This window comes from Aquarana catesbeiana, linkage group LG13, assembly GCF_042186555.1.
Source record: "Aquarana catesbeiana isolate 2022-GZ linkage group LG13, ASM4218655v1, whole genome shotgun sequence".
NCBI lineage: Eukaryota > Metazoa > Chordata > Amphibia > Anura > Ranidae > Aquarana > Aquarana catesbeiana.
The window spans coordinates 194,799,827-194,818,641 of NC_133336.1; the positions used below are offsets into that span (position 1 = coordinate 194,799,827).

General features: G+C 40.9%; 1 protein-coding gene across 1 annotated transcript in view; it reads left to right on the top strand.

Annotated features, from left to right (window-relative positions):
• The first annotated feature begins 12,449 nt into the window (after positions 1–12,449).
• Positions 12,450–18,815, top strand: part of LOC141117256 (Fc receptor-like protein 2) — a 177,277-nt gene continuing 170,911 nt past the window's right edge. The window contains exon 1 of the mRNA XM_073610017.1: positions 12,450–12,502. The gene's annotated coding sequence lies outside the window, so the exon portion shown is untranslated. The remainder of the gene's footprint in view (positions 12,503–18,815) is intronic.

Here is an 18,815-nt window from a genome sequence, read left to right on the forward strand (position 1 = left end):
GTTCCATGGTATATCTAATGCCTTGGAAATTCTTTTGTACCCTTCTCCTGACTGATACCTTTTAACAACGGGATCCCTCTGATGCTTTGGAAGCCCTCTGTGGACCATGGCTTTTGCTGTAGGATGCGACTAAGAAAATGTCAGGAAAGAACAGCTGAACTTTATTTGGGGTTAATCAAAGCACTCCGAGGCTAGGTTCACATCTATGCTGCTGCACTTGATGCATTTTTCAGGCACATTTTGCACTTTTAAACCCTTGTTTTTGCATGCAGTTTTCATGCATTTTGCGGGTTTTTTTCTCTTTAAACACACTGTATATGGCTGGTTGCTAAGGAGCATGGGAAGCCAGCCGCTTTAACTTTATTTAATTGATATTTGCACTGTTTTGTGATTGTATGCATTATGCAAATCTGTTATTTGCACTTTAGTGATTGTATTTATTGAAAATATAAAAAGTACAGAATCAATCTATCTTGCATATTTTACATCTGTAGTTATATATTTTCTGCTACCTCATTTTCTGTTCAAAAGTTTAATATTGTTCAGTTCATATTTATATTCCAAGTTTTTTTTTTCTGATGCACTTTTTGATTTACATGCACTTGACACAGAATTGTCAATAAATAAAACATTTATTTTGACTTGTCAAAGCCGTTAACCAAGTTATTGTCAAAGCAAAGTGGTGGGGCTTACAGATGGAGAGGTGGAGCTGTTGCCATAGAAACATTAGTAAAGGGGAGGAGTTAGTAAGATGACCATGCCCATGTGGGGGCGCCAGAAATATTTCTGCACCCAGGTGCCTGTGACCCTAGGATCGGCCCTGTCATCAAATATCTGTGTGCTAAGTATACCTATTTTTTTTTTACATAGGGGAGAAAAGACTTGGAGGACACTACTCATCAGAGGAGACAACAGACCCCCCACCTCATGAAGAAGTGGAAATCCCAAAAAGCCAAGCAGAGGAGGAGGAGGGAGACGTGGTGGAAATTGTCACCACAACAGGTGAGTGTCTGCGACCACAGGCTCAGGTAAGAGATGGATGCCGGCATATTTATAATACATGGTGTGTTTTTTTTTCTATATTTTTAAGTGATCGTGATGTTGTGGAAAAAGGTAATTTCACTAGTGAAAGTGCCCAGATCCTGATCGGGGAGATCATGGGGTGTAATAGGGACTTGGAAAACATCAAGCAAAACATCAACGATGTTCAAAACAAAATGAAGGACATCATTGATGTTTTAGGGAGAGTTTAAAACCCCTCGAAATCCCTAATTTTTATTTGTGTTTAGTTTTTTGCTTTTCTGACAATTTTGTGAAAATTTTGTGACATATTATAGAAAAGCCAAATTTTGAAGATGCACACACTGTGTCAACATGTGCTATATGCCATCATGGGAGATCAATGTATGCGTTTTGGGGGTGCAACCCCTTCCTCAATAATAAAGTAGCTGAGAGGAAGGGGTTGCACCCCCAAAACACGTCCATTGATCCCCCATGATGGCAGCTAGCACATGTTGACATTCGGCAATTTGTGTGCATCTTCAAAATTTGTCTTTTCCAGGGGTGACTTCACCCCATCTGAACGCAATATCAAACACAGTTTATAAATACTCATGTCTGATATTGCCTTCAAATTCTACAAAAGTTGAACTTTGTAAGTTCCAGATTTGTGTATTTCTTGTTGGTTTTAAACATGCCTGTTTTACCTTAAAAGGACATTTCTACTTTTAATGTGACCTAAAAAATTGTTATACAACAAACATGTTGGTTTGTTTTAAAAACCTTTTATAAATGCACATGTGATTGTGCTTTGATTAAAAATATTGAGAATCAATAATGTGTGGCTTCTTCTTTTAATGCTCAAAAGCATTTTTGGGTTGTAAAGTTGGTGTTTTCAGTGACAATGGGGGTTATTTACTAAAGACAAATCCACTTTGCACTACAAGTGCAGTTTCAGTGCAGTCTCAAGTGCACTTGTAGTGCAAAGTGTCTTTGCTTTTAGTAAATAACACCCAACAGTGCTTTTGAATTTTATACAATCACTCCATTTTCAGGACTCCCCAAATTTCGGTCAAGGTCAGCTAAAAGAAAGACAAGCAGTAAATCTAAGCAAATATTTGTTCAGTTTAAAATATTTTTTTATTTAAAAAATGTCTCAGACATTGTCTGGCATATTGATGGCCCCCCTATCCACAAAGTATTCCATGTATCTTATACGGACCTTGCGGGCACTCTGGGGGGGGCAAGCCAGGACGGCTAGCTTCAAGCGCCATCAGGGTTGGTTCATTAAGATTAATAAATTTCAGCTTCTGGCCCAACTGAGCCAGCATAGTTCACAGAATTTCTCCTTAAAAAGTTGTGGAGAACACAGCAAGCCAGGATGATGTGATTGAGTTTATATTCCGCCATGTGTATTGGTGTAAGAAATAGGCGGAACCGGCTGGCCATGATTCCAAACGTGTTCTCCACCACTCTTCTGGCTCTGGCCAGCCGGTAATTAAAAACCCTCTGGTCCGGGGTGAGGGTCCTCATATGGAAAGGGCCGCATAAGATGGTCCCCCAGCGCAAACGCTTCATCCGCAACAAAGACAAATGCATTGTCTTCTGGAGGTGGCAAGCCCAAGCTGCCATTCTGGAGACTCCTGTAAAACTCTCTGTGGGCGATGACTCCACCATCTGGCCATTCTTCCCCACATCCACATACAGGAACTGTACAGTAGCCGACACCACCGCCAACATCACAATACTATTGAACCCTTTGTAGTTGTAATAGTATGACCCCGAGTTGGGTGGTGGGACGATGTGGACGTGTTTCCCATCAATTGCCCCTCCGCAGTTAGGAAAGTCCCACCGCTGGGCAAAGTGGGAGGCCACAGTCTGCCTTTCCTGTGGGTTGGAAGGAAACTGTGGAGTCAAACAAAAATAATAAATGAATCATTTTGCACATAAACATGGAAAGCAGATTAGACACAAACATTCTAAGGCCAACATCAGTATAACATTTATTTTAGGGAGTTTTTAAAGACAAAGGTATAAGGTCCACCTATCGGATTCCTCCCCCCTCTCATGGGCCATTTTAGAAATTTTATGGGGGGGGGGATGTTTTGGACAGGTAACCCTCTCCACTTCATTGAGAGCTGAATGCATAAATAATGTGTGTTACTTTGGCCAGCCCCTCCTTACTAATGCCCCATACACACAGTCGGACTTTGTTCGGACATTCCGACAACAAAATCCTAGGATTTTTTCTGACGGATGTTGGCTCAAACTTGTCTTGCATACACACGGGCACACAAAGTTGTTGGAAAATCTGATCATTCTGAACGCGGTGACGTAAAACACGTACATCGGGACTATAAACGGGGCAGTGGCCAATAGCTTTCATCTCTTTATTTATTCTGAGCATGCGTGGCACTTTGTCCGTCGGATTTGTGTACACACTATCGGAATTTCCAACAACGGATTTTGTTGTCGGAAAATTTTATATCCTGCTCTCAAACTTTGTGTGTCGGAAAATCTGATGGAAAATGTCGGATGGAGCCCACACATGGTCGGAATTTCCGACAACACGCTCCGATCGGACATTTTCCATCGGAAAATCCGACCGTGTGTACAAGGCATTACACTATTGGCAGCCCACTGGACAGGTAAGAAGTGTCATAATACAAAGATATAAATACACACTGTATACATTTTAGCAATTTTTTACATTCTGATATTACCTATCAAGATAATAATAGGATACAAAAACTTTAAACAGTACCATTTGAAAGTATTCAGGCAGGCCCTTGCACTACATGCTTTGGGGAATTCATCCATAAATATGACCACAAAAGAGGTGGGTATAGTGTGTCTGGGTTTGGCAAAGTCAGCAGATAGAAGATTGAGGATAGATAGAGGATTGGTGTCAGCTGAGTTAGCAGTTGGGAGGAGGGAGGGTTCCAAATGATTTTGGGACCCCAAAAAAAAAAAACCTCTGGCACCCTGCATGAATTTAAAGCAAAAATCACAATTTTACACATTTTAGGGGGTATTTAGGGTAAAGCACTACTATGGAGCTGACAAAATACATTGTTAAGTGACTACACGAGGTGAATATAGGGCCAGGAGAGCATGCTGGAGAGGTAAGTGAAGGCAAATATGTATGAAGGACAAAAAAATAACATAAAAATCCAGCATGCATGAGGACTAAGGGGACATTCACAGCATATTACAATCATGGTAATTAGGGAATGAGGAAAGAAATACAATACATTAGCAAACATTCTATACAATAAAATGTGATATTAAAGGATAAAAATCTTACCTTAATATACTCCTTCTGCAGGACCTGGATGATGGCAGAACAGGTCTCTGGGATAATGATCCCCAGAGCCTGGGGGGAGATGCCTGTCGAGAATTTAAGTTCCTGCAGGCTTCTCCCTGTCGCCAAGTCCCGCTGGGTGGTGACTAGCCTCTGCTCCGGAGTGATGGCTTGCCTCATGCAGGTATCCTGCCTGCTGATATAGGGGGTCAGCAAAGCCTACAAACGGTGAAATACGGGGTCCGTCATCCGGAGAAAGTTCCTGAAATCATCAGGATTATTCTCACGGATCTCACGGAGCAAAGGCATATGACAGAACTGTGCACGCTGAAGCAACCAATTCTTGGTCCATGAACTCCTCCCCACCCTGTTCTAGGACTGGACTTGTGTCAAAGTAAGGACCCCAACACCAAGCCCCCACACAGCACGAACTCTACGAGGAGTACGTATACGCAACATGGCTAGAAAACAGTTGGCTGCTCAGAACGAGGTAACAGAACGCACTGAAGAACATCGAGGCCTGTGAAAAGCAACCTGAAATTCAGTAACGAATGAACAAGAACACAATGACAAGTAACTCGCTGCACGCACTGAAGAGCAGATACAAACCCACAAGCACAAACTGAACACCAGAAAAACGAACTGAAAACCACGAGTCTGAAAAAGCGCAAATCGTCTCTCACCAAACTTTTACTAACACGAGATTAGCAAAAGGAGCCCAAAGGGTGCCGTGCTTGGTTCTGAACTGCCCTTTTATAGTCTCGTCGTACGTGGTGTACGTCACCGTGTTCTTGGCGTTTGGAAATTCTGACAACTTTGTATGTATGCAAAACAAGTTTGAGCCAATATCCGTCGGAAAAAATCCATGGATTTTGTTGTCGGAATGTCCGATCCATGTCCGACCGTGTGTACAGGGCATAAGAGGAAAAGTTTAGAATGACAATCTGGGTTAAGTTTCTTCATAAATTTAGGACAAAATGTATTCTGCTACATTTCTTTGGTGAAAATAACTCAAATCAGTGTATATTATTTAGTCTGTAGGAAAGTTATAGAGTCCACAAACTATGGTATATATTAGAAAATATATTGTTCTTGATGTACTGATGTCTCATTTCTTGAGACCCAAAAACGCCAGAACAGTACAAATATCCCCCAAATGACACCTTTTTGGAAAGTAAACAGTCTGAGGTATTTAGTAAGAGGCGTGTTGGGATTTTTTAAGTTGTAATTTTTTTTTCACAGAATTTTGAAAAATTAAGAAATTGAAATTTTTTATTTTTTGCAATTTTGTACATTCTGTCACCTTTGCAGAACAGTGTCATCATATAAATGGCGTAGCGGTGATCAGGGAGACTGGAAACAGTATATAAAAAAAAAATTTAAAAAGTAAAACATTTTAAATTTTTTTTTACACTTCTTTATTACTTTATTTCTTTTTTTTACATACAGTGACCAGAGCAATATAGTGTTACCATAGTAACACTGTACTAGTCTGGGGAGGTGATCAGGATTTTTTTTTCTTTTTTTTTTTACACTCTATGATTGTGTATATAGCATTTTTTTTCTGAATAGAAACTACTCATTCGGTGTTTACTATTTTGATTAGCTGTGATTGGTCACAGCTAATCACATGGCACAGATGGGCTGTGATTGGCCCTGTGTGTACCATGTGATGACTGTGACCAATCACAGAGCTCATCACAATAGTACATAAAGAAGGGCATATAACAAAGCCTTTCATTGCGTAGAACTATCATGTGATCTCCTGTGATTGGCCACAGTGATCACATGGTACCAGCAGGTGGCCTGTACAGTGATCTGTCATCGGCCGTGTCCGGTGAACACGGTGGGTGATGGATCGCGAGTGGCACATGCGAGGCACTGTCCTGGGATTAAGTCATATGACGTCCTCCCAGAACAACAGTGCTCCCGCTCAACCTAAGATGGTTTTTAGAGGTTAAATGATGTCAGGTAAAACAGGATGATAGGAAATCCTCACAGACAGCAAAGTTAGAAAGGGTTATAAGCTTCATAGAAGTTTATTGTTATCTGTGCCCTCCATGGAAGAAATTTCGCCTCACTTTTTGTATATATAATGGAAAGGAGCAGTGCCAGATTAAGAGCAACATGGGCCTGGTGCTAAGGATTTTGGTGGGCCTTTTTATGAAATGAAATAAAATGAAAACATAATCAATTTTTTGTTGAATTAAATTAAAGAGAGAGAGAGAGAGAGAGAGAGAGAGAGAGAGAGAGAGAGAGAGAGAGAGAGAGAGAGAGAGAGAGAGAGAGAGAGAGGGGGGGGGGGTGATAGCGAGATAGGGGGCTGAAAGAGAGGGGATGAGAGGGAGGGGAAAAGAGAGAGAAAGGCGTTGAATGAGAGAGATGGGGACGAGAGAAAGGGGGTGAGAAAAAGGGGAATAGAGAGAGGGTGAAAGAGATAGAGGGTGGTAGGAAAGAGGGGGTTGAAGGGGCGAGAGAGAGAGAATGGGGGATGAAGGGGGTGAGAGAGAGAACAGGGTGGAAGAGAGGGGATGGGAGAGAGAGAGGGGGTGAAAGAGAGAGAGAGAGGGGGGGATGGGAGTGAGGGGGTGAGTCTGTGGGGGGCACAGCATAGTACATTACAGGGGGGGGGATAGCACAGTACATTACATGGTTGGCACTACACATTACATGGTGGATACATGAATACAGCACATTCAATGGTGGGCGAAGCACAGCACATTACATGGTGGGCACAGCACATTACACTGTTGGCACTGCCCAATACAGCACATTACAAGGTAGGCACAGTACATTATATGGTGGGCACAGCACATGACATGGTTGGTACTGCACAACACAGCACATTGCATGGTGGGCACAACACAGCACATGCACACGGTGGGCACAGGACCTTATATGGTGGGCACAGCACATGACGTGGCAGGCACAGCTGAGCACATTACATGGTGGGCACTGCACATTACAAGTGGGCACTGCACAGCACATTATATGGTGGGCACAGCATATTATATGGTGGGTACTGCACATGGCATGGTGGGCACTGCACAGCACATGACAAGGTGGGCACTGCATGACACCACATGATATGGTGGGCACTGCATGACACAGCACAGCACATTACATTGTGAGCACAGCACATTAATTGGTGGACACCGCACATGACATGGTGAGCCCTGCATAGCGCATTCCATTGTGGGTACTGCACGGCACATGCTATGGTGGACAATGTACAGCACATTACATGCTGGGTACAGCACATTACATGGTAAGCACTACATGGCGCAGCACATGACATGATGGGCACAACACAGCACGACAGGGTGGGCACTGCACAGTAATTTACATGGTGGGCACTGCACATGACATGGTTGGCACTGCATGGCACAGCACATTACATGGTGGGTACAGCACATTACATGGTGGGCACTGCATGGCACAACACATGACGTGGTGGGCACAGCGCATTACATGGTGGGCACTAAATGGCACAACACATTACATGGTGGGCACTGCATGGCATAGCACATTTCATGGTGGGCAATGCAACTGCACATTACATGTTAGGAACTGCACATGACATGGTGGGCACTGCTGAACAGCCCTGCACATTGCACAGTGGGCACAACACACTACATGCTGGGCACAACACATGGCAGGGTGGGCATGGTGGACACTGCAATTTACAGCACATTACATGGTGGGCACTGCAATGTACAGCACATGACATGGTGGGCACTGCACATTACATAGTGAGCACTGCAATGCACAGCAAATTACATACTGGGCACAGCACATTACATAGTGAGCACTGCAATGCACAGCACATGACATGGTGGGCACAGCACATTACATGGGGGGCACTGCAATGCACAGCACATGACATAGTGGGCACAGCACATTACATGGTGGGCACTGCAATGCACATGACATGGTGGGCACTGGGCACAAGAGAGCACATTACATGGGGGGAAGCAGCAGTCTTTCCCCTAGCACAATAAAACACCTCCCTAACAAATGTACTAACCTTATCTCAACAGCATGGGAGATGTCCTTCCTCCCGGGCTCCTGCTGGTTAGGACATCAGCGCCCCTCCCCCAGACACTGAGGATCTGTGTGAGTGGAACAGATCCTGTGATAGGAATCAGGCATCGACAGAGACAGGACTCGGCTGCAGTGACTAACACTTGTCTCCTCCATGTATGCACGGAGGGCTCCTCTTCCTTCAGGAAGGCACACAGATATTCATAAGCCACTGCCATGGGCCTATATTGAGGGAGGGGCCTGGAGCTGCAGCTCCACCAGCCCCTATGTTAATCCGGCCCTGGAAAGGAGACTCAGACAGCTTTTATAAAATAAATGTTTTGAATTTAGAAAAAAGGAAAAATCATAATGCCATATAATACTGATACATATAAAACAAACATTATGTCCATCTCTGTGTAGAGTGAACTTGGGGTAGAGGCTGCAAAGAGAGTGAAACCAACAGACATTTCCTGTAGACATGAGAATTTCTGACATATAGATATGTAGCAGTCGGGTGTTTGATGGTTGTGGTACACTATACACCTCAACATAGAAAAAAATAATGATCTTAAGTCTTTAACCTCTTCAGCTCCAGCATTTCAATGTCCCCTATGGACTAGAGCATTCTTTACATTACTGTTATGGGCCCATTTATTTAAATTATGGCATTATAAATTAAGTTATGGCATTAACTTTGTCATTACTTAGGATTAGAAAGTAATACATATACAGTATTGCATTTTCTATGCAATCCAAAAAACGTAAACACATATTTTTTTTTCTTTTTTGACCATTGTTGGTATAAAAGTTTTACTTTAGATTAAAGTATAAATGCTATTTCTCCTTTTTATAATAACACTAACAATTCTGGTACAAAGCAATGCAGTAATTTACAAATGAGATTTTATTTTTTTTTTTTCAATTTTTTTTTTGTTCAATACATTTTTAATTATAATTTTGATATGGTTTAATTTGAATACTAAATAAGTTGTAAATTTAGGTTTAAAATTGGAAAGGAAAATAAACATTTCTCTAGAAATGAGATAGGTAATTGTTAACTGGTGTTCAACATAGAACATATTACATTAGTGTAACAGTTTTGTATAAAAGATTACAGATAATAAAACTCCTGATTTTATATTCATTACAGTTGAAATCTACTTTACATCCTGCTTTTGTTCTGCTTTTATGTACACACATGTTCTTATGTATGTAGTGTTAAATGGAGCGGGCCCTCCCCGTTTCAGTATTACTTGTACTGTTCAATCTCTATATATGAAAAATATTTTATTATATCTTTTCATGTGACAACACTGAAGAAATGACACTTTGCTACAATGTAAAGTAGTGAGTGTACAGCTTGTATAACAGTGTAAATTTGCTGTCCTCTCAAAATAACTCAACACACAGCCATTAATGTCTAAACCGCTGGCAACAAAAGTGAGTACACCCCTAAGTGAAAATGTCCAAATTGGGCCCAAAGTGTCATTATTTTGTGTGGCCACCATTATTTTCCAGCACTGCCTTAACCCTCTTGGGCATGGAGTTCACCAGAGCTTCACAGATTACCACTGGAGTCCTATTCCACTCCTTCATGACGACATCACGGAGCTGATGGATGTTAGAGACCTTGCAATCCTCCACCTTCTGTTTGAGGATGCCCCACAGATGCTCAATAGGGTTTAGGTCTGGAGACGTGCTTGGCCAGTCTATCACCTTTACTCTTAGCTTCTATAGCAAGGCAGTGGTCATCTTGGAGGTGTGTTTGGGGTCGTTATTATGTTGGAATACTGCCCTGCAGCCCAGTCTACAAAGAGAGGGATCACGCTCTGCTTCAGTATGTCATAGTACATGTTGGCATTCATGGTTCCCTCAATCAACTGTAGCTCCCCAGTGCCGGCAGCACTCATGCAGTCCCAGACCATGACACTCCCACCACCATGCTTGACTGTAGACAAGACACACTTGTCTTTGTACTCCTCACCTGGTTGCCACCACACACACTTGACACCATCTGAACCAAATAAGTTTATCTTGGTCTCATCAAACCACAGGGCATGGTTCCAATAATCCATATCCTTAGTCTGCTTGTCTTCAGCAAACTGTTTGCAGGCTTTCTTGTGCATGATCTTTAGAAGAGGCTTCTAAAGAGAGACTACAGCCATGCAGGCCAATTTGATGCAGTGTACAGCACATGGTCTGAGCACTGACAGGCTGAACACCACCTCTTCAACCTCTGCAGGGGTCTTGGCAATCTTCTTATAGCCTAGGTCAACTTTAGGTAGAGCAACAATTCTTTTTTTTCAGATCCTCAGAGAGTTCTTTGCCATGAGGTGCCATGTTGAACTTCCAGTGACCAGTATGAGAAAGTGAGAGCGATAACACCAAATTTAATACACCTGCTCCCAATGAAAATAGCTAATTGGGCCCAATTTGGACATTTTCACTTAGGGGTGTACTATTTTTTGTTGCCAGTGGTTTAGACATTAATGGCTGTGTGTTGAGATATTTTGAGGGGACAGCAAATTTACACTGTTATACAAGCTGTACACTCATTACTTTACATTGTAACAAAGTGTAATTTCTTCAGTGTTGTCAAAGATATAATAAAATATTTACAAAAATGTGAGGGATGTACTCACTTTTGTGAGATACTGTATGTCTAACACTAAGTAAGTATATTGCATAGAAAAAAAATGTGGAAATAGGAAAAAAAGAGAAGGAGGGGAATAGAGGGTTGTAATCCATTCTTACCAGTGCAATCTAGGATTTACAGTAGATTGTTTTAGAGAATCGGAGAGTTTCTGTTAAAGGTAGGTGGAAAAAAGATCCATCCATGGGGACAAGACAGCTTTAAATTTTTCATGGTGTCCAATCTTGCAAATTTTTAATGCAACAGTAAAAAAATAGACAGCAAAATAAATAAAATTGTAAAAAAAAAGTTCACCTATTAACGGTTGAAAAAGCATAAATAAAAAGTAGCAGAAAAATAATAGCTAGGGGAAGATGAGGATGTAATTATTTAGGATTCGCTAAGGCTTTACAAGTGTATACATTTAAATTAAAAGAAAAACAATTCTCTTTATTGAGCAGAGAGTCACAAATGTAATACAGGATTCTAGATTACGCTGTTGTGTGTATTCCAAACTTCTGGGTATGTGGTGTACCTGTTACCCCCACTTCGGTCTCTCCCAGCATCTCATACATCACTAACAAGCCAGCAAGACAAACCCTGCTCCCCCACACTGCAGGGATTAAATGCTCATTTCTGTGTATGGGGGAACCAAAAAAGCAGTTATACTTACCTTATTCCTTGCTTCCATGGAACCCGTTGCTGTCCTCTACTGTCTGAAACCCATGGTTTTAGGGGCTCCTCGGCATCCTAACAATGCAGGAATCCTGGTGACTTCTGCAACCTATGGAACACCCAACAGAAGATTGGTTGTGGTTGTCACATGGAGAAGAGAAAGCCTGCAATAGCGACCTAGACAAAAACTAGCATTCAATTCTTGCAGTATATCGGTATCCCCCCTGCCTGGGTAGTTTTGGATTATCTGGTAAGATAAAACTGAACCCTGCAGTGGGTCTCCCCTGGCACATCAAGGATTACATACTCATTTTTGTCAAGGGAAACACAAAAAATAAACTTCTTGGGAGCTGGCACTCTTCTCTGTAGGACACTCCGTGTTATAGGTGGGCTCTTAGTATCCTTAGGACTGGTGGTTTTGCATTTTCTGTGATTATCAGAGTGCCTTCAACTGACAGAGCGGTGGAGAGAAGCTGCTTTGGGGGCTCTGTTTTGCAGTTGGGAGTAAGCCTGCAGGATCGAGGAATAATGTAAGTATAGCTGCTTATTCTCATCCTACACAACAATGGAGTGTTTAACTCTTGTAATTCGGGGGAAACCCACTGCAAGTGTCAACTTTTTAAAAAAAAAATTACTTTAAAGAGAAAACATCACTACAACATGCAACTTGCTTTCCTTTTTTTTTTTGTTTTTAGTTATGTTGTTAGTTTATTTGATCTTTTTTTGTGGTTGATAATAATATGAGCCCTACAGGCGTCCCGGAAAACCAAAAAAACTTCATAAAGTCTTTGTTCTTTATACACTATTAATTCTGAACCACAAAATTGCAGTGATGGTGCAGTCCACAGCTCTGATAGTCTTCATCTGTAAGTATTTACTTTGATTACTGTCAGTATTTAATTATTTACCTGTTTCCCTATCTATTTTCACATGTTCAATGCCTTTGCTTATTCTAGATTCTTATTCAATAAAGTAGTATCTAGTAACTTTTTTTAACACTGCTTCAAAAAAGTAGAAAGCTTTGCTTGAAGTGGAGGTCGTTGTCAGTTTGTCGGCAACATGAAAACCTTAAGTTTCCAGATCTGCCCACCTTCTGCGGCCTTTATTTTGGGGCCACTCTCTCACTTCTATGCATGAAGAGTGAGACGTCAAAGTGGAAACTGAGCCAAAAACTCTACTAGGGAGATGTCACTGTTGGAGGCTCCGATAACTGAAATAACCCAGGATGATACAGCTGACTACACTCATTTTAAACTCTATTATGTAAGCTATTTGCTTCAGGACAACAAACGACCATTCTGATTCAAGCATTCGCTCATTATCTGTCATTTTCCAGTGCAGGTCTGAATTTGATTGGCTGCTGTGAGGCAAAAAATATTGCCAGTAAAAAGCATGTTGATGAAAGTGTCCTCACTACTTGCTATCATTGTGACTGATTCCAACACTGCAGATGATAATTTGATTGTACAGGCACAGTATGGCTTCTTCTGACCCCTTATTATCATAATGATGACTAGGGTTGAGGTTCAAGTTTGCTGACTGACAGTAGTGTTTTTTTTTTCCTTTTGGTAGTGCCAAAGATGCCTTTAACCCTTTCACTGCCATTTGGGCATACAGTACTGTGTAAAAGTCTTAGACGGGTGTGAAAAAATGCTTTAAATGAAGAATGCTTTTAGAAATAGAAGGGTTAATAGTTTATTTTTATCAATTAACAAATATATAGTAGTTCAACAGAAGAGAAATTCAAATCAAATCAATATTTGGTGTAACCTCCCTTTGCTTTTAAACCAGCATCAATTCTTCTAGGTAGACTTGCACACTGTTTTTGAAGGAACTTGGCAGGTAGGTTGTTCCAATCATCTTGGAAAACTAACCAAAGATCTTCTGTGGATGTTGGCTGCCTCAAATCCTTCTGTCTCCTCATGTAATCCCAGAAAGAGTCCATGATGTTGAGATCAGGATTCTGTGGGGGCCAAACCATCACTTCCAGTCCTTGTTTTTCTTTACACTGAATATAGTTTTTAATGACATTGGCTGCATGTTCCTGGTCATTGTCCTGCTGCAGAATAAGTTTGGGGGCAATTACACGCCTCCCTGATGGCATGGCGTGATGGATAAATATCTGCCTGTATTTCTCAGCATTGAGGACATCATTGATCCTGACCAAATATCCAAATCTCCAACTCCATTTGCAGAAATGCAGCCCTAAATGTGCAAGGAGCCTCCACCATGCTTTACAGTTGACTGCAGACACTCATTATTGTACCGCTCTCCAGCCCTTCAGCAAATTGCCTCTTGCTACAGCCAAATATTTCACATTTTGACTCATCAGCCCAGAGCACCTGCTCCCATTTTTCTCCACCCCGGTTCCTATGTTTTCATGCATAGTTGAGTCCCTTAAGCTTGTTTCCGTTGGAGGTATGGCTTTTTGGCTGTAATTATTCCATTAAGACCACTTCTGGCCAGACTTCTCCGGACAGTAGATGGGTTTACCTGGGTTTCCACCAGTTCTGTGCTGATGGCAATGCTGGACATCTTCCGATGTAGAAGGGAAGTAAGCATGATATATCTTTCATCTGCTGCATTAAGTTTCCTTTGCTGACCGCTGTGTCTACGGTCCTCAACATTGCTATTTCTTTTTTTTTTTTCTAATTTTTATTAAGGAAAAGAAGGCAGTTTCCAGATTATTCAGGTGACAAGATACACACAAAAGAAAAAAAAAGAACTTAGCCATAGGTACAAAAAGTTTCCAACAATGTCTGATATCCATAGCTATAAGACAGAGGAATGTAGACAAGGAACACAAATATGCAAATAGCCAATGTTGATTCCATTCCATCCCAAAGAGGGAAAGGGGAAACATAAATAGTCAAACATTAACCCAATGGACCATAAAGATGCCCTGGCTAGCAGTCTCAGCACAGGGCTGTTTACAGGAGAACATACCAGGAGCGTATCCACTGCACATAAGAAGACTGCCAACATTTTTATATGAACAGAGAAGGAAGACAAATAGGGGAGAAAAGAGAAAGCTAAAGAAAGGTAGATTATACAAGTAAAAGGCGCAACAACTAAGGCAGTATATATCCTATATGCATTAGGTACATGTGCTGGATGCGCATGGTATTGTATACATCAGAAAAAGGATAAATAATAAATAGTGAATTTACAGACTCTGCTGATGTTTTGTAGAGGAAGTCACAAAAAGAATAGATGATGAAGGTGGGTATATGAAAAAGGGAGGGGGGAGTGGATCAGGGTAATCTGCTGTCAGGGCTGCCATCACAGAGGGACAGTGAACATGTCCCCAAAAGCTGAAAGACAAGAAGGGGGAGAAGAGGCGCCTCTGGGTGCAGATTTAAAACAATTTTATTGAACAGTAAAAATTCCACAATGCGCTCACATTTTTTGAGTGAAGAGAAGAAATGTAATGTATCCCAATAGGGGTAGTCCTCGGTCTAGTCAGACCCTTCTTAGCTCCTGTCTGTGTGCGTCCTGAGATGTATCCTCGTCCTCTGCTAGATGGTGTTCGGCTGGCTGCGGTGGGGTTCATCTTCAACACGAGGCTTGAGGCGCGCAGGAGTCCAGGCAGAGGGTGATGACGTCACCGGAATGCGATGTGTTTCACGAGCGCGTGAGCTGTGGATGGCATGAACAGCCGCACTCCTTCTTCAAGCTGTTTAGACAGGGACTAGTTGGATACTAATATAGGGGACGGGGAGTGGCTATCGTAAGAAACATCATGCCTGGGTGGTGCTATGGGGCAGAATAGCACAGGCGGAGCCAATGAAAGTTGATGAAAATAAAGTAAGAATAAAAATAAAAATAAATGATAAAATTTAAAATTAAAATAAAAGTGGGGGGGGGGGGGGCGGTGGGGGGGGGGGCGTAGTATAGGAGTTCATAAAATAGGTAAGTGGGGATGGGCACACTGAAATGAAGGGGGAGGGGGGGAGACGACAAGAAGTGAATGAAAAGAAATGGCACAAAAAGACTGTATGCAGTGCATGTGTACAGTAAAATCAATAAAAATAAATGAAAAAAACAGCAAAAGTAAAAAATGGAAAATGATGATAAATGAATGTAATAAATGATAAATAGTGAATGGTAATGGAAATGGATTTAAAAATAAAAATGGGAAAAATATTAATGATAGAAAAATAATAATGATAGAGAAAATGAGAATAAAAATAAATATAAATATGAAAATAAAAATAAAAGTAAAAATAAGAATAGAAAAAATAAATAAAAATAAAATAAATATAAGAGTAAAATGAAAATAAAAGTAAAAAATGATAATGATAAATGTGAATGAGTAAGAAACTAAATATAAATATGAGAATGGGGTTAAAAGCAAGGTGTGAAAACGGTGCGTGAATGCACGTATCAATCTGCAGGGTGGGGACCGGTGGAACTGCAATTATCGCAGTTATGAATATAAGGGAATATACTGGTATGTGTAGTGGCCATAATGTTAGTAAAAATGGATGAGAAAATAGGGAATGTAACCAGGGCATGGATGTAATGTTGGTATATGTGTTCAATATGCATGTATTTGGAAATACGTGTATAGAGGAGATGGGGTGGGGGAGGGGAATGGGAAGTACCCAACACCCCCATGGTAGTATGGTGGGATGTGGATGAGAAGGCCAACCTAAAAAGGGTACTGTAAGGCGTGGGAAGGTGAAGATAATGTGAGTGATAATGTGAGCATATATGCTAAATGGGAGAGTATGATGTGATATGTATCAATATATATACACATGTATATGCATATGTATACATACATACATACACACGTATGGGGAAAGGCAGAGGGATGACTGTGTGTGGTCAAAGTATGGTGGCTATTTCTATGCATTTGTTGATTCCTCCAGGTGAGAGAACGTTGAGGCTGTAGATCCAGTAAGTTTCTCTGGCGCACAGGTTTTTTAAACGTTCGGCTGTCGGGAGAGATCTAGGAATCTGCTCTATTACACAGACTTTAAGACCCACAGTGGATCCATGGTGGGTCGAGGCGAAATGCCGGGGGACACTGTGTGGGTCAGTACCACCTTCGATGAGCCTTATGTGTTCTCCAAACCGTTGTCTTAGTGGTCTGATTGTTCGACCCACGTAGATGAGGCCAAATGGGCAAGTAAGGCCATACACTACGTAGTCTGAGGAACAGTTGTAGAACTCTTTTAGTGTGTAAGTGTTTCCTTTGGTGCAGAAGGTTTTTTGGCCGTGTTCTACAAATTGGCAAGTCTTACAAAGTGCTTTCTGGCACTGATACATCCCTGTTATCGGTATCAGGATGGGTACTGAAGGTGGGGCAGTAGTAGGTTTCATTCTGCTGGGGGCAATTTTATTCTTGAAATTGGGGGCTCTTCTGCAGGTGACTTTCGGATGTGATGGAAGAATGGTTTTCAGGTGAGGGTCTTGTTGTAGAATTTTCCAGTGACCAGACAATATTTTTTCCATCTTTTTGTATTTGGAATGAAACGTGGTGATGAACCTGCTGGAGCAGTCTTTGACGGGTGGGTTGACTTTTGGAGCACAAATATAAAATAATAACAAGTACTAGTGCGCAAACCAAAACCACGGCACAAAATAAACAAAAAATTAAAAGGCTAATGGGTGTAGCTGCCAGCATAAAGGTGTTCACACACCAATCAGAGAAAATTGAAATATAATAATAAATGCGGAGCTTACTAAAAATGTAGTAAAGAATAAAATATACTAAAATATGTAAAACAACCAACTATAACAGGAGATTCATAACGGAAAATCCAAGTAATAATTGTATCTTAAAATTAATCTTCCATTACATTGTGTAACCAAAGGTTATAATAAACCATTGTTACATCAAAAAATGGATCACAAATAAACCCACTTCCAGACTGGCTAATAATAGAGCCTAACAAAGAATAAACTGAAGTACATATTGTAGTGATCGGGTATATTAATATTATATTGGGTGTATAGATAATTAATTAGTGGTTATTATAATGATGATGATGTAAGTACTCTTCCGCAGCAACCCAATTCTTCCAGAGAGATGCACTTTATTGACTTCCAACACAGCACAAAGTCCAAAGTCCACAGATGACAAAGAAATCCGACAGAGGAAATATAATTCAGAGACCCATATTATTCAGTCTTCCCAGCCATGCACAGACAAGCCTCCCCTACACACAGACTAGCCCCACTCTTAAAACTTATAGACTGAATGCCGTGTTATATTCACTAAATATTGAATGGCTCAGCAATTTGATTGGCCTTTCAATTTAGCTTTAGTCTTTCAAACAGACAACAACCCCCAGCCGTGAACAGTTGCAGTTATAAACCGTCCCAATTTGCACTCCCGCATATCAACATCAACAAGTCCTCTTTAGATATATGTAATTAGATTAGATTAACATACCACCTGAATACCCTTTGAAATGTTCAAATAGACTTGCATATGATTAACACATCAAAGAGTCTTCAGCTTTTCCCTTGCTATGTTAAAATTCAGTTGGACAATGCAACTGAATTTCTGGTCAGCACTCCAATACAATATTATACATAAATTGGCCAACATATTACAACATATACCCCCACTTGGGTCGGTTCTAACAACTAGAACTGACCCATAAATCAAACAACAAAAAATATCATTACGATTTAAGGTACTGGATGCTTTACAATGGCTCATATAAAATATGAAGTTGAAACTGGTTACATCTCTCTTCGCCAGCCTCTAAAATATCCCCATGAAACAGTTATTAGATAATATAACTTTTAGACCATGACTGGAAAAGGATTTGGTAAACATCAGTGGCCCATATAGCTGTTAGGCCTTATTATATCACATCAAGATCTTGAATATTGCGCAAAGACGAGCTGATGTCACAGTCCATTCTTCGGTCTGACTTCATCACATCTCTCACCATCTCACTGAAAGAAAACTTGGTATGCTCTGGGAACTCCAATCCACAAGTCCAGGATTCTCTCATCTCCAGGCTCAAGCTTTTCATTTTTAAAGATGCTTTTACGCAAACACTCTACTTTCATCTTTATAGTAAGAAGAACTATCAATGTACCAGCACTCACTTTCAAGGTCAAAAGGTTTGGATATGGCAGTAAAAACTGTGCTTCAAACTATTTTCTTGCACTTGACATTCATGTGTCCATTTTTGTTGATTGCCAGTCACA